Genomic DNA, 11,883 nt, shown 5'->3' on the forward strand with positions numbered 1-11,883 from the left:
GTCTTAGTAAGCACTTCTGACAATTCCCTCAACACCTGCCCCACAGACTTGTGTGTGCCTAGGGCCTGTAGCAGGTTACTGATCATTTCCCTTTGGATTATGGGGACTTCATTGTGTTCCCTGTCCCTGTCTGCTAACTCTGGGGACTGGATGTCCAGAAAACAATTGGTCTGGATATTAAAGACTGTGGCAAAGAAGGCATTAAGTACCTCAGCCTTTTCCTAAGCCTTTGCCACTATGTGTCCCTTACATCCAATGAGGAATGATGATTCTCCCTAGCCCTTCTTTTGTTGCTAATCTAATTATAGAAACATTTCTTATCGTCTTCTACGTCAGCAGCCAGATTAAGTTCTAATTTGGCTTTGGTCCCTCTGATTTTCTCCCTGTATAATTTCACAATATCCTCATAGTTCTCCTGAATGGCCTGCCCCTTCTTCCAGAGGTCATAAACTCTCTTCTATTTTTTTTCTCCAAATTCCAGACAAAGCTCTCTGTTCAACCAGAATGGTCTTGTTCCCCACTGGCTTGTCTTTTGGCACACAGGTGCTCCCTGCTCCTGCCACTTTAAAATTTCCTACCTGGACTCCTTTGCCCTTCTGTCCCAAGGGACTTTTTGTCAACCAGTTTTCTAAGCAGGCCGAAGTCTGCCCTTTGGAAGTCAAAGTTTGCAGTTCTGCTTATCCCCCTCCTTACTTCCCAAGAATTAAAAATTCTGTCATTTCATGACCATTGTGCCCAATATGGCCTTCTGCTATATTCACATCCCCCATTAGTCCTTCTCTGCTCACACACAGGTCCAGTGAGGCACCTTCCCTATCTCCTCCCTCACCAGCTGTGCCAGGAACTTCCTAGACGGTTTCCTCTGTTTTGTTATATTTCTAGCAGACACTTGGAACAAGTATCAATGACTGTGAGATTTCTCCCAGCTGCTTATAGAATATTTCCTCTGCCTCTTCATCCTGGATGGGCTGTCTGTAACAGCCTCTCACTGTTACCTAACCCTAACCCAGGATATCCTTCAGCCTTCCCCCTGATTCTTACCCACAAACACTCAACCTGCTTTCTTTCTCTTTTTTCTCTTTTCTTTTCCTGAGAGTGAGAATGTTTGCAAAGACTAAGAGGATGATTATGGTAATGCAAATTGGTGGGGAGTTGTTCAAGGGGTTGTTTTGGTAGAGTTCTTTTTTTTTTGTTGTTGTTTGTTTGGTTTTGTGGGGAAGATGGATTTGGTTTTTTGTTTCTCCCATATTTAGAATTAACATAAAGCAGGTTTATCTCGTTGCATGTTTTCTGAAAACCAAATTATGTAACAGTATATAGTAGGAAAAAAAGAGAGAGAAAGAAAAGAGAAAAAAGCTGGAGACAGTGAAAACTTGCCCCAGACTAAAACATACATCAGGGAGATAATCAGGAAGAGAAATGTAGTTACTGTATGCAGACCCAAACCTGAGCATTGCTGATTCTACTGAGATTTCTGGCTCCTCTGCTTAAAATTACCCACTATTATTTTGATTTGGCTATAAACTGCAAACCCTTTCTGCAACAGGACTTAAAATCTACAATCCTATACAATCAGATTCTCTTCCCACTATTACATGTTCTTCCAGCCTTAAACACTCCTGTGGACTTCAGTTTTATAGGCTTTGCAGGATATCAGCCAGCTGGGGTAAGAGTAGTATTTCCCCGAAACAACATGGATTTTTAAATGTCATGCTTTTGGTGAGGAGCAGAAACACAAAAGCATACTGACAAATGGAAATAATTCTATTGCTCTGTTTTGTTTCCCAGAGCCACTGAAAAAAAGAAAAAGCTACCTGAGTGAAGAATGGAAATATTTGCTGTTTGACAGAGGAAGCATGATTAAAACGCACTGAAGCTGAAATAACAGTTAAACTCTATCAAGAATAATTCTCATCAACTCATATCATAAGTGCTGCATTTATAATGCAGGTAAAGAGTTTATAAAATCCATTTCATTTCAAGGCACAACTTATAACGTGTGGCCATTACCATTAAAAAGATATCCCCCAGAACATCTCACAAGATGAGAGGAGGCAGAATAGCATATCAGTGTATCTCCAGTAACCAGAAGCTATTTAGTCCTGCCAGCAGTGTTCCAACATAACCATCATTTCTCTGCTCACTTGCACAGAAACTCTCACAACATCTGCTCAGAATTTTTTTCCAACAAAATAGTTTTCCATGGGAAGTTACTAGCTAAAAAAAAGTGAGCTGTTCATGGAACTGTGGCACTTGCAGATAATTCTAGGCAAATTTCTTCTTGACCTCCAGCACAACAGCAGTGAGGATTACTTAGGTTCCCTGGATTTTTTGGCTGAACAGCAGAGGGGCTGCTCTAAAGTCAGAGTCAGTTGTGTAGGCTTGTATGAAAACATATTCTGTCAGGGGACTATCTCAGAGGGAGTCCTGGGATTCTAGTTCCCCAGGTGCCCCAGAGATAGCGAGAAAACAACTCTGTGTTCCAAAGGATAAAACGTCATCACACATCTGAATCGAGGGACACGTTAGCCAGGAAAGATTTTTCCGTTACTCCAAAATATCAGTCATTGGGAAAAAGAAAAGTGGTTAGCATGGAAAGAGAGGTAACTAAGATGCAAAATGTTTTTCAAAGTTAGATTCAATTCTTTAAAGTAATGTCAAACTTTAAGCATTTCATTTTGAAGTGTTTGGGGTTTTTTTCCCCCCAGAACTTCTCATTTCAGAAGAAATTTTTACATCTCAATGGTTTGCTTTGATTTATAATGGAATGCTACATTTTACTGGAGAACTTCCCACTGGATGAGTATTCATCCAGTTAAATTTGTCAGAATCCTAAAATGCAGCTTACCTCAGAATTCACTGCATTGTTTTAAAAATTAACATGGCAACAGTAATTAGCACTGGTAATTGCAAAGTGGCAGTAGTAATTAAACCAGCAAAAGAGTAGGCTGCATATCAGGAAATATTTTTCAACAAGCAAGTCTATTATATTTTGAAACATGTCTCCCAAGACAAGTAACAAAAGCCCCACCACTTGGATCAATTAAGTGAGACAAAATACTTCAAATATTTCAAAACTTGAAAATACACTGTGGGGAACAATCCCCTGCCACCCAAGCAGATGGACAAGATGATCTTTTAGGTTCTTTAAATCTCCAAAATCTAGGGAACAAACTAGCACTGCCATGGGGAGTAGGGATGCCAATGGGCATACCCTGCCTTCCAGAACTCCCATTAACCTAATCAAGAGGAATCTTGAGCAAGACCAGGACTGTGACCTGTGCAGCAGTGATTAGGGCTTCTGCAGATGTCCTGGGTACTTCTGAACCACTTTGCTTCCTTGGGACTGCCTAACAAAGTCTGGCAAGGCATAACCCAAACCAGGCTGCAAAACTCTCTCCAAAACTGGGAAAGACTCCTCTAACAACTCTGCTGTTCCTAAGGACCAAAGCAGCTGCTTCAGTAATTGCCTGGCTCTGTCTATAGAGGCTGTAGAGGAACTATTCAGTAAAAAGCTTTGCAGCCAGAGGATCTGCATGTGCTGGGTCTCCCCTCGTGCCTAGCCAACAGGAGATGAGACCATCACCCCAATATTATAAGCTTGAAGAGATACAAAAAAACAGACTTCAAAGCTCCAGCCTTCAAGCATGTCATCCCTGCAGCAAGCAATACAGGAGGCCAGTTCAGGCCTCTTGGGATGATTTCAGCTTTCAATACTTCAGTGCAGCAACTACCACATCATCTGCACACCTCTACAGGTGCTGTGGGAATATCAAAAAACTTTATGAAACTTTCAGTCTAGAATCGCTCCATCTCATAGCAACAGATTGTATTCATGAGATTGCATAAAGGAGAGGAAATGCTCTGCAATTTGATATTCCCTAAATCCATGTCATTTACATGTCTTTATTCACAGTCTACTTCTCCTCATTTTATTTTTTTAATGGCCTGTACTAGTATCAATAAAAACCCTGGCCTTCATTTATCTTTCTTCGATTCTTCCAAATGCCAGAGGAAATTTCTTAGTCAAAAAAATAACCTGTTTCTTGCTATTTTTTTTTTAATTTCTCATGATTTCTGAACACCTGCTCTTTATGTCATACTGCAAAATGCTAAGCAATTAAAAACTTACAGAACCAGGGAAAAAACAAAGCTTGTCAGCATACAGGGAATTATACATTAGGCAGTAATAGCTCCACTTGCAGCCACAAGTAAATTGTTAATTATGTGTGTATTCAGTGCTAAACTACAAAAGTCAAAAATTACTGGGATTTTTATGTTTAGACTTTAAAGTGAAAAAAATTAAAAAGCTAAGTACCCATGGCAACCTTAATTTTATTCATCTTGCCCTGTGATGCAACTCTTGTTCAGTGATTTCACATTCCTGAGTAAACCTACATCTCTCAGATGATATAAAGCAAGGTTAAAGAATTCTAAGAATTAATAAAGTCCTTCAGCATACTTGTAAGTGTGCTGGAGGCATTCAAATGCTCATTTGGAAGAAAAAATAATTAACTGCATTAATTTTTGAAAGTAAATAAATGCAAACTGCTATTGAAGTATTTTCAACTCATCTCTTTTACTCTTAGTATATCCTTTTTCACATTTTTCTCAGTCTCTCAGTATGAGAAATAAGTAACATGTTACTCATTTTACCTTTTAGTGTTTAGTCTCTGCTTCTTTGCTTATGGTCCAATGAGAGATGAAAAATTATATTTACCATGATTGTTTGGGGGGGGGGGGCTCTTTATCTTTCCTTACTGGAATGTTTTTATAATTATTTTTATAGACAAATGTTATTTTGTATGACAATGTTTAAGGTAAGTAGAATGATCCTGTAAAATTTCCAGGCAGTTTAGCATGTGTTTTTAGCATAACACTCTAGTAATAGGATGCTTATAGACTCATGCAGTCTGTCCAGTAAGTGTGTAAATTAGCAGGTCCTCCCTCATCTTCAGAGCTCAATATCTAATTTCATCCAAATTTAAAAGACAAGGACATAAGCCTCCAATATAATTTTAGTTCCTACAAGTTTAATGGAAAAATGAGCGGCTGGAAGAAGACAGACATGAATTAATGTAGCCAGTGACATCCCAGAAGGGGGGCAAGTGGAGCTGAGCCATCTCCCATTCTGTCACAGCAACCAGGTGGCATTAGCACACTGGATATGCAAAGTGCAGGTTAGCCAGGGGGCTGATACAGCAGTGGGGAAAGGAATTACAAATCATTGTCTATTTTCTCAATGGGATTGTACTTTTATGCTCCTGACAAGGTTTACCATCCAGATCTCAACATCATTCTCTCCAAAAAATGCATTGCTTCTAAGTAATGAATGTTATGGCCTGCAAACTTCCCACCTAAAGGGTGTTGTACAGGTTGGAAGAATTCAAGTAGTCTTGAAATTAAGGGCAGAAGTAATTAGACTTTTAAAAGTAGCCAGTTAATGAACTTTGAAAAGGGACTGCAGGGGGTCAGGTTGAGGAGCTGATGTAGCGTTCAGCCTGGCTGACACCGGTGTCAGTGGGAGGAGAACGACTGCTGAGAGCACTTTCTGCACACACTGAACAAAATGTATTATCTTTAGCAGAGACTCATTTCTTTACACTGTGAAAGTGATGAAGCTGCCTCTCATGAATACAGTGGAGCCCAGAAATGAGTTTTGGTGAGCTATATAACACACTGGCAAGTCTCTTGGCTCTGTGCGCATTGCCCCAAGCCAGAAGGTATCAGAGTTCCAAACCTCAGAGAGTCCCAGTCATCTCTTACAGGCAGCCTACTTCCAGCTCCCTTCAGATCATCCCTTGACACTTGATGCTGTCACAGCAAAAAAACCTAGTAGTTTCTGAATCAAGAAGAACCATCTATTTTGCTTCAAGCCCACAAATAAAAATAAAAACCCTGCTCAAAATCACCCCCAGAATTTCTAGAATCACAGCATACTTCCTCTGGCTGCTCTGTACAGGCAACACACAGGCATTAATACGAGATCCTTACCTAAAGTCATGGAGAATCATAATCAAATGCCATTCATTCTCTTGCCCTTTCTCAAAAGCAAACAAAAAAACCTCCACAAAAACAACAAAGAGCACTACTTTATCCTTTGTATTGGAAGTTAACAGGATGTGCTTTTCTCTCCTCTTACTGAAAAATAAAATAATACATCATTAACTTTGGTAACAGTAAAATATACTAATGGTATATAAAACACTACTCATCACAACTTTGGCTACAATTCAGGAATTGCAACTGAATAGGATTCCTTGATGCTCCACAAAACTCAATCCCAATTTGGGGTCTATAGCAGCATTGCTGCTTAAGGAGCACTTAGATGTTTCCTTCAGACTAAAATATCTGATACTGAAATGTTTCTGGATGAGATCTTATGCATGTAAAGAAATTTCAGTTCCTCACAGTGTGTAGACAGATTTCACCCAAGTTTGTGTTTTGTCACTTCTGCACTCTACAGCTTAAGCTGAAAGTTCTGCTGGTGCTCCAGAGCACTATGAATAAACCTTATACATGAGGCAGTGATTGAGTACACAAACAGAAACCCATTCCCCTTACCTCAGAGCCATTTAGTGATTTTGAGCTTGTATGTAGCCATGACATCTTCTAAGAGATCTACCACTAGAAAGTATTACAAAGTAAATTCTGTGTACTCAGCCACATTTCTTTCTCTCTCTTGCTAACAACTACATGAGGCCAGGAATGCCTTCCCCATCCCTCACAAAGCTCTAGCTGATGCTGTTTGCTCACTTCAAGCATTAGAGATTGTCTGCAGTGGTTCTACATAAAGGTGACAAACAGGCTCAGAACTGTAAGGCTTCCATGGAGATCCCATGGGATGTGTCACTAGAGAAATCAGAGTGTGTGGGGACATGGTGCTGGATAGCAAAGCAAGAAGCACAGGAACCCTTTTCAATGTGTGAAGGGAAGCATCTGCCCAAATTCTTTCAGCTGGGTGGTTTGCTGAGAGAGCGTAAGGCAGAGTGTGAAGGGAAGCAGCAAGGAGAAATGCAAATAGTCAAAACCAGGATAGGAAGCAGAGTGTTAAGCTGAACAGCATTTCAGAGTGAAACCCTCACTTCCCTTCATGCATTCCTCAGCCATGCTCAGAGATTGTCCATCAGCTACGCATTGTCTCAGGAAGGGGAATGTGAGACCTCTCTGGACATGCAATAAAACATGATTATCCCACAAAAGACAGAGCCTGTGATTCTCCAGCAAACATCTTCTCGGTTCTGGCTATTAGGAGGTTTATCAGATTCACCTCTCACAGGAACAGCACCATATGTGACTGCATGAGCAGCAGTCACAATCCTCTGAGCTGTTTTTCCTCACCTTTGGAACGGGCGATGTCCTGAGCGCTCTCTCAAAACCACCTGAGAGAGGGAAGCTCATGCATCTTCTCCACCAACCACAGACCTGTCCCACAAAGCGCAGCCTCGGCAGTGAGCGTGGCTGTGGCCCGTTCCCCAAAGCTCCGACAAGGGAAGCGCTGCGTGCAGAGTGATGTCCTGCAGACAAGGCAGCGCTGAAGGGGGCCGCCTTGATTAAACCAGGCCGTTCTGCTCACAAGTCCTCTGTGCACGCTCTCGGTTATGGCTGTTAGAGCTGCAGCAGGGTGACATGAATTGCCTTTTATCTAATTGGAAAACACCCACAGAGTTTAGAAGTACTCATTTAGACAGGCAAATCAATAAAGCAAATGGTAAGCATGAGAATACAGTGCAACTACAGAGTCTCTGTGGGTCCTGTATGCTTTTGCTTAATAAAGATTAACTCTTGCCAGTTTGCTACAATACCCAGACCCTGATAATAGCAGAACTGGTGGATTCTACCCTACAATGGCAAGGAGTAGCTTGCCCTTATGCATACACCTCAAGGGAAGAGAATAAGTCCTTTGCTAATGAGGCTAGAAAATCAGAATATGTTGCAGAGAAGGCAGAAGAGAGGAAAAACCTCCCTTAATTGTAACAGTTCTGAAGCTGGCAATCAGATTTCTATTAAAAGGGGGGGGAAAAGCAAAATCTGGTTTGCAAAACAATAAAAGCAGCAGCTGTATTTCTACAGAGGTCTGCTGCTATAAGGCAAACTGCAATGAAGGAAATGAGCAGAAAAGCGAGCCCAGCTTCTGAACTTTCAACTTTTCTTGTCCTTTTACTTCCACACTCATCAGTGACTGCACAAATCCCCACCCACAGAGTCACTCAAAAAAAAAAAAAAAAAAAAAATCAGGACTATTAAGAACAATTATTTAGTTGCTAAAAACCCCTACATGTTTCAAGAAGAAGAAAGAAAAAAAAAAACACAACAGCAAAAGCCCCACAATTATTACAGTTCTTAGTTCAGGATTAGTTTTGTTTTTCTTATTTCTCTTCCCCTAAATCTCCAATCACTTTCACAACAGGCTTATACTGAGTAGCTTCAGGCAGCTGAGAAAATAAAAATCCTGTTTAGCAATGTAAGTATCTCTCTTCTCACTGTTGCTAATAGGAGTTCTGTGCATAAATCACAGCATGCACCAAAGGGAGAACAGATCTTGAAGCCCACAACTATCTTCACCCAGTGCTTGATTCTCTTCTCATTTACACTAACATATTGGCCTCAGGGGGAGCTCTTCTGGCATGTCCCAGTGTAAGCCAGAGGAAAAGCAGGCCCCTGGGATGACAATAGAGAATTTGGCATCTTAGCCTGCTGGCAAAGGTCAGAAGGAATGTTCAGAGTAATACACGTTGAGTCATAATGGCTCCACAGAAACCAAAGGCATGGGATAGATTAGCACTCATGTTCCAAATTCAGCCATCCTTCCCTTACCATCACCTGCTGGCCCTTCCACATGTGCTTTACAGAAGTATAGATAACCCAGTATTTCCTTGCAGAGGTGACAACTGTTTAGAAAAAGATGTTGGAGGAAGTTGACAGGGGTGACAATCGCCCCGTGTGAACCATTCACTGCATGACTGAGGGTGAGTCTGCCAAGCAGCTTCTAATGGCCATTGCTATTGAGATTAGAAAGCTCTTCTCTGTTTCAAGAAAAAAAATTGCCAGCAGGATTTTTGGTAAGTTCTCTTATATATAGCTGCTGTAGTTCTTTAATTCATCTTTCCTTTCAATCTAACATACTGATCAACAGAAACAAGTAAAAACCAAACAGATCCTTAAAAAAAGTACTTTCATTTGCACTTATGTTCAGTTAGAAAAGGAAATGCGTAATAAAATTAACAGATTTTTTTATTAGCTCCTTTTCCTCTTATTGACAAAGTGTATTTTAACAAGGATTTTATATTCTCTTGCTTCATCCCACACTAAAGTCATGATCCCATACTTTGGACATCAGTCTGTTGCCATGGAAATCATCATAATATCACCAAAAATGCAGTATTGTGACTTCACTGCAGGATCAAGGACAGAGAAAAAGACAGGCTGTATGGGATCAAGTCCTTAAGCAGCAATAGCCTTAGTTATTAACACAAAGAAAGAGAACAAATTTTAAAAATACATCAGAGGCAAATTCACATATGTTTTGCAAAGTTCAAAGAGTATTTTCCCTAGAAGGCAAATGCCATTTGAAGCAGTAATTTCAAAGAGATCCTAAGTGCCTAGTTTCTGTCCTTCCAATCTGTAATCCCATTCACCGTTTGAAACATGCCCTTTCTGGGAATAAATTCTGGTCATTTTTCATTCCATCCCTTCCCAGTGCTCACTCAGGACCTCCTTGCCAAGTTTGCAGTCCCATTTCAGCAGTGAAAGGGCTGATACTTAATTCAAATGAACTTTTTCAATTGAACACAGTCATTTAGTTCAGGTGGTTTGGGTGGTGGGATGAGGTGACAATATGCCAAATCCAACCCCAAAATTGAATTTACGTGTGGCTAGCATAACATGCAGACCTGGTAAGCTCTCTCCAAGCCTATAAGTACATACTTTCAGACACTTAGTATCCCCAAGAGTGCATTTTGCCTCTGAAGAGGTAAAGTGAACTCTCCTATTCATTTTCAACCTCTCCTATAGCACTGGTTAAGAACAGGACAGGCTTTAATGATCCAGCAATAGAAGGCTTTCTTAAGAGCTGGCCAGGCCAGTTTCAACAGTTACACACAATTTCAAAGGTGCAAATTTTGAGCCCTTCACCTATTATAAAACAGTTACTAAAGGTTCATCCAGGACTCTCCATATCCCAGTAAGGCTCTGTGAATGAATTAAAACTTGGAGGAAAAGAAACACCATTAATACTTCAAAAACTTAAATAGATCAATGGATTCTGCATGATGGTCGGTGCTACCACATCCTGTTGATGTAATTTCTGACAGCAGCAGCAACCTTACAAGAATTATAGCAACAGACACACTTTAAAAAACTCCAGAAGACAGTTGTGGCCTCAATAATTTCCTTTCAGGACATATTTGTTTTCATGAGCTCTGTTCCAGAGATCATTTTAGGAGGTTGCCTAAAGCTGAAGAAGAGAACTGGCTCTGCTGCAGAATTCAACTTCAGACTTTGAGCTTTAATGAGCATGACCTTCTCCCAAAACCTGCCAGGCTTGGCAGCTCTCTGAGAGCTCCTTTCCACAAACCAACATCAAACAGTTTCTCCCTGCAACTCTGTCTCAGGAAGAAAATAGGATTTGCAATAGTCACAGACAGTACAAAAGGTGCTGGAAGAAATATTAGAGAGAGAGAAAAGAAAGCAGTGGTTGAGATAAGACTGTTCCCTTCATGGGTTCTCTCTTTTTTTGTTGGATGAAATACTTATCTTTCTTCTGAACACCAACATGCACACACCATAAACTTGTGATTGCTTATGAATTTACATGTATACAGCTTAGGTTTCTCAACATTACTAAATCTTCCCAGTGAGAAAGCCTAGAGCATCTGTTCTACATACCAAAAGTCTATTCAGTCTTCTATTCATACCAAAAGACTATTAAGAATTCACTGGGTTTTTTGCCTCCAGATGTGTTTTAAGCTGCTGTGAAGCCTCAGAATTCAGCAGATTAATGTGCTCCAAATGTCATTTGATAAAGGGCACTGTTGCCAATGGTTCACTCACACTGTACAGATTTAATTACCTAAATGAAGTACCCTCCAAGAAAAGCACATTTCTTTTGGTTAGGAGGTTTTTTTGCAATTGCATTTTTAGGATGATTTTTTTTTAGAAAACAAAACTCCATTTCAGTTTATATTTTTTCCTTTCTAATTGAAATTAATCTCCCTAGCCGTTTTATTTTAGAAAACACCTGGAACAGGACTATTATTTCAAAGAGGCAATTATGAAATTGGAAATATAACTATGATACTTATTTCTTTAATTACAGATATAAATAGGAACTATAATGCAGAAATTGCTTACAGGCATCTTCCTGGATTGTGTTGGAAGAAAACTGCAGAATCTGCTGCTCATCTAATTCCAAGGAGACTCAAACTAAGATAAAATAAAGAGGCAGCTACATCTACTACTGAGTTCTGCCTGAAACTTTGGCTTGACCTTTCCTTCTCATAGCCCTGCTAGAGCAACCAGAGCAAAAATTGTGAGGGTTTTAGCAAATTACTGAAAATAACAACAATACTGCAGCTCTGACTCCAGAAAGCAGGACTTCTCTGATCCTGGAGTAAGCAAAGCAGGATTAAGCCACAATAACAGCCCGTATTGTTTGCCAGAAGTCTTAGTCATTTGCCTTTTCGAGCTGGGAAAGTTAATCCTATGTTGAAATGTCTACAGATAAAACAGAGGCAGCATCAGTTGACAGACAGAAGTTAGTGCTTTAAAGGAAATTGACAGTGGAGGTTTTTAAGAGAAGGGAGAATGAGATCATCTCAGGAATAAAATGGTTACATGGGACTAAAGTGTCTCTCAGGGCTTCTCCTGACCCTATGGTATTCA

The 11,883-nt window shown here is 40.2% G+C and overlaps 1 long non-coding RNA gene across 2 annotated transcripts; it reads left to right on the plus strand.

The window, feature by feature from the left end:
- The first annotated feature begins 8,816 nt into the window (after positions 1-8,816).
- Positions 8,817-11,462, plus strand: LOC128819877 (uncharacterized). Of its 2 annotated transcripts, none has more exons than XR_008440776.1 (2): positions 8,817-9,062; positions 11,318-11,462. It is a non-coding gene; the product is annotated as an uncharacterized LOC128819877 (long non-coding RNA). The 2 variants fall into 2 exon arrangements; XR_008440777.1 differs by having other exon boundaries at positions 11,355-11,462.
- The last annotated feature ends 421 nt before the right edge of the window (positions 11,463-11,883 follow it).

This window comes from Vidua macroura, chromosome 1 (genome assembly GCF_024509145.1).
Source record: "Vidua macroura isolate BioBank_ID:100142 chromosome 1, ASM2450914v1, whole genome shotgun sequence".
Lineage (NCBI taxonomy): Eukaryota > Metazoa > Chordata > Aves > Passeriformes > Viduidae > Vidua > Vidua macroura.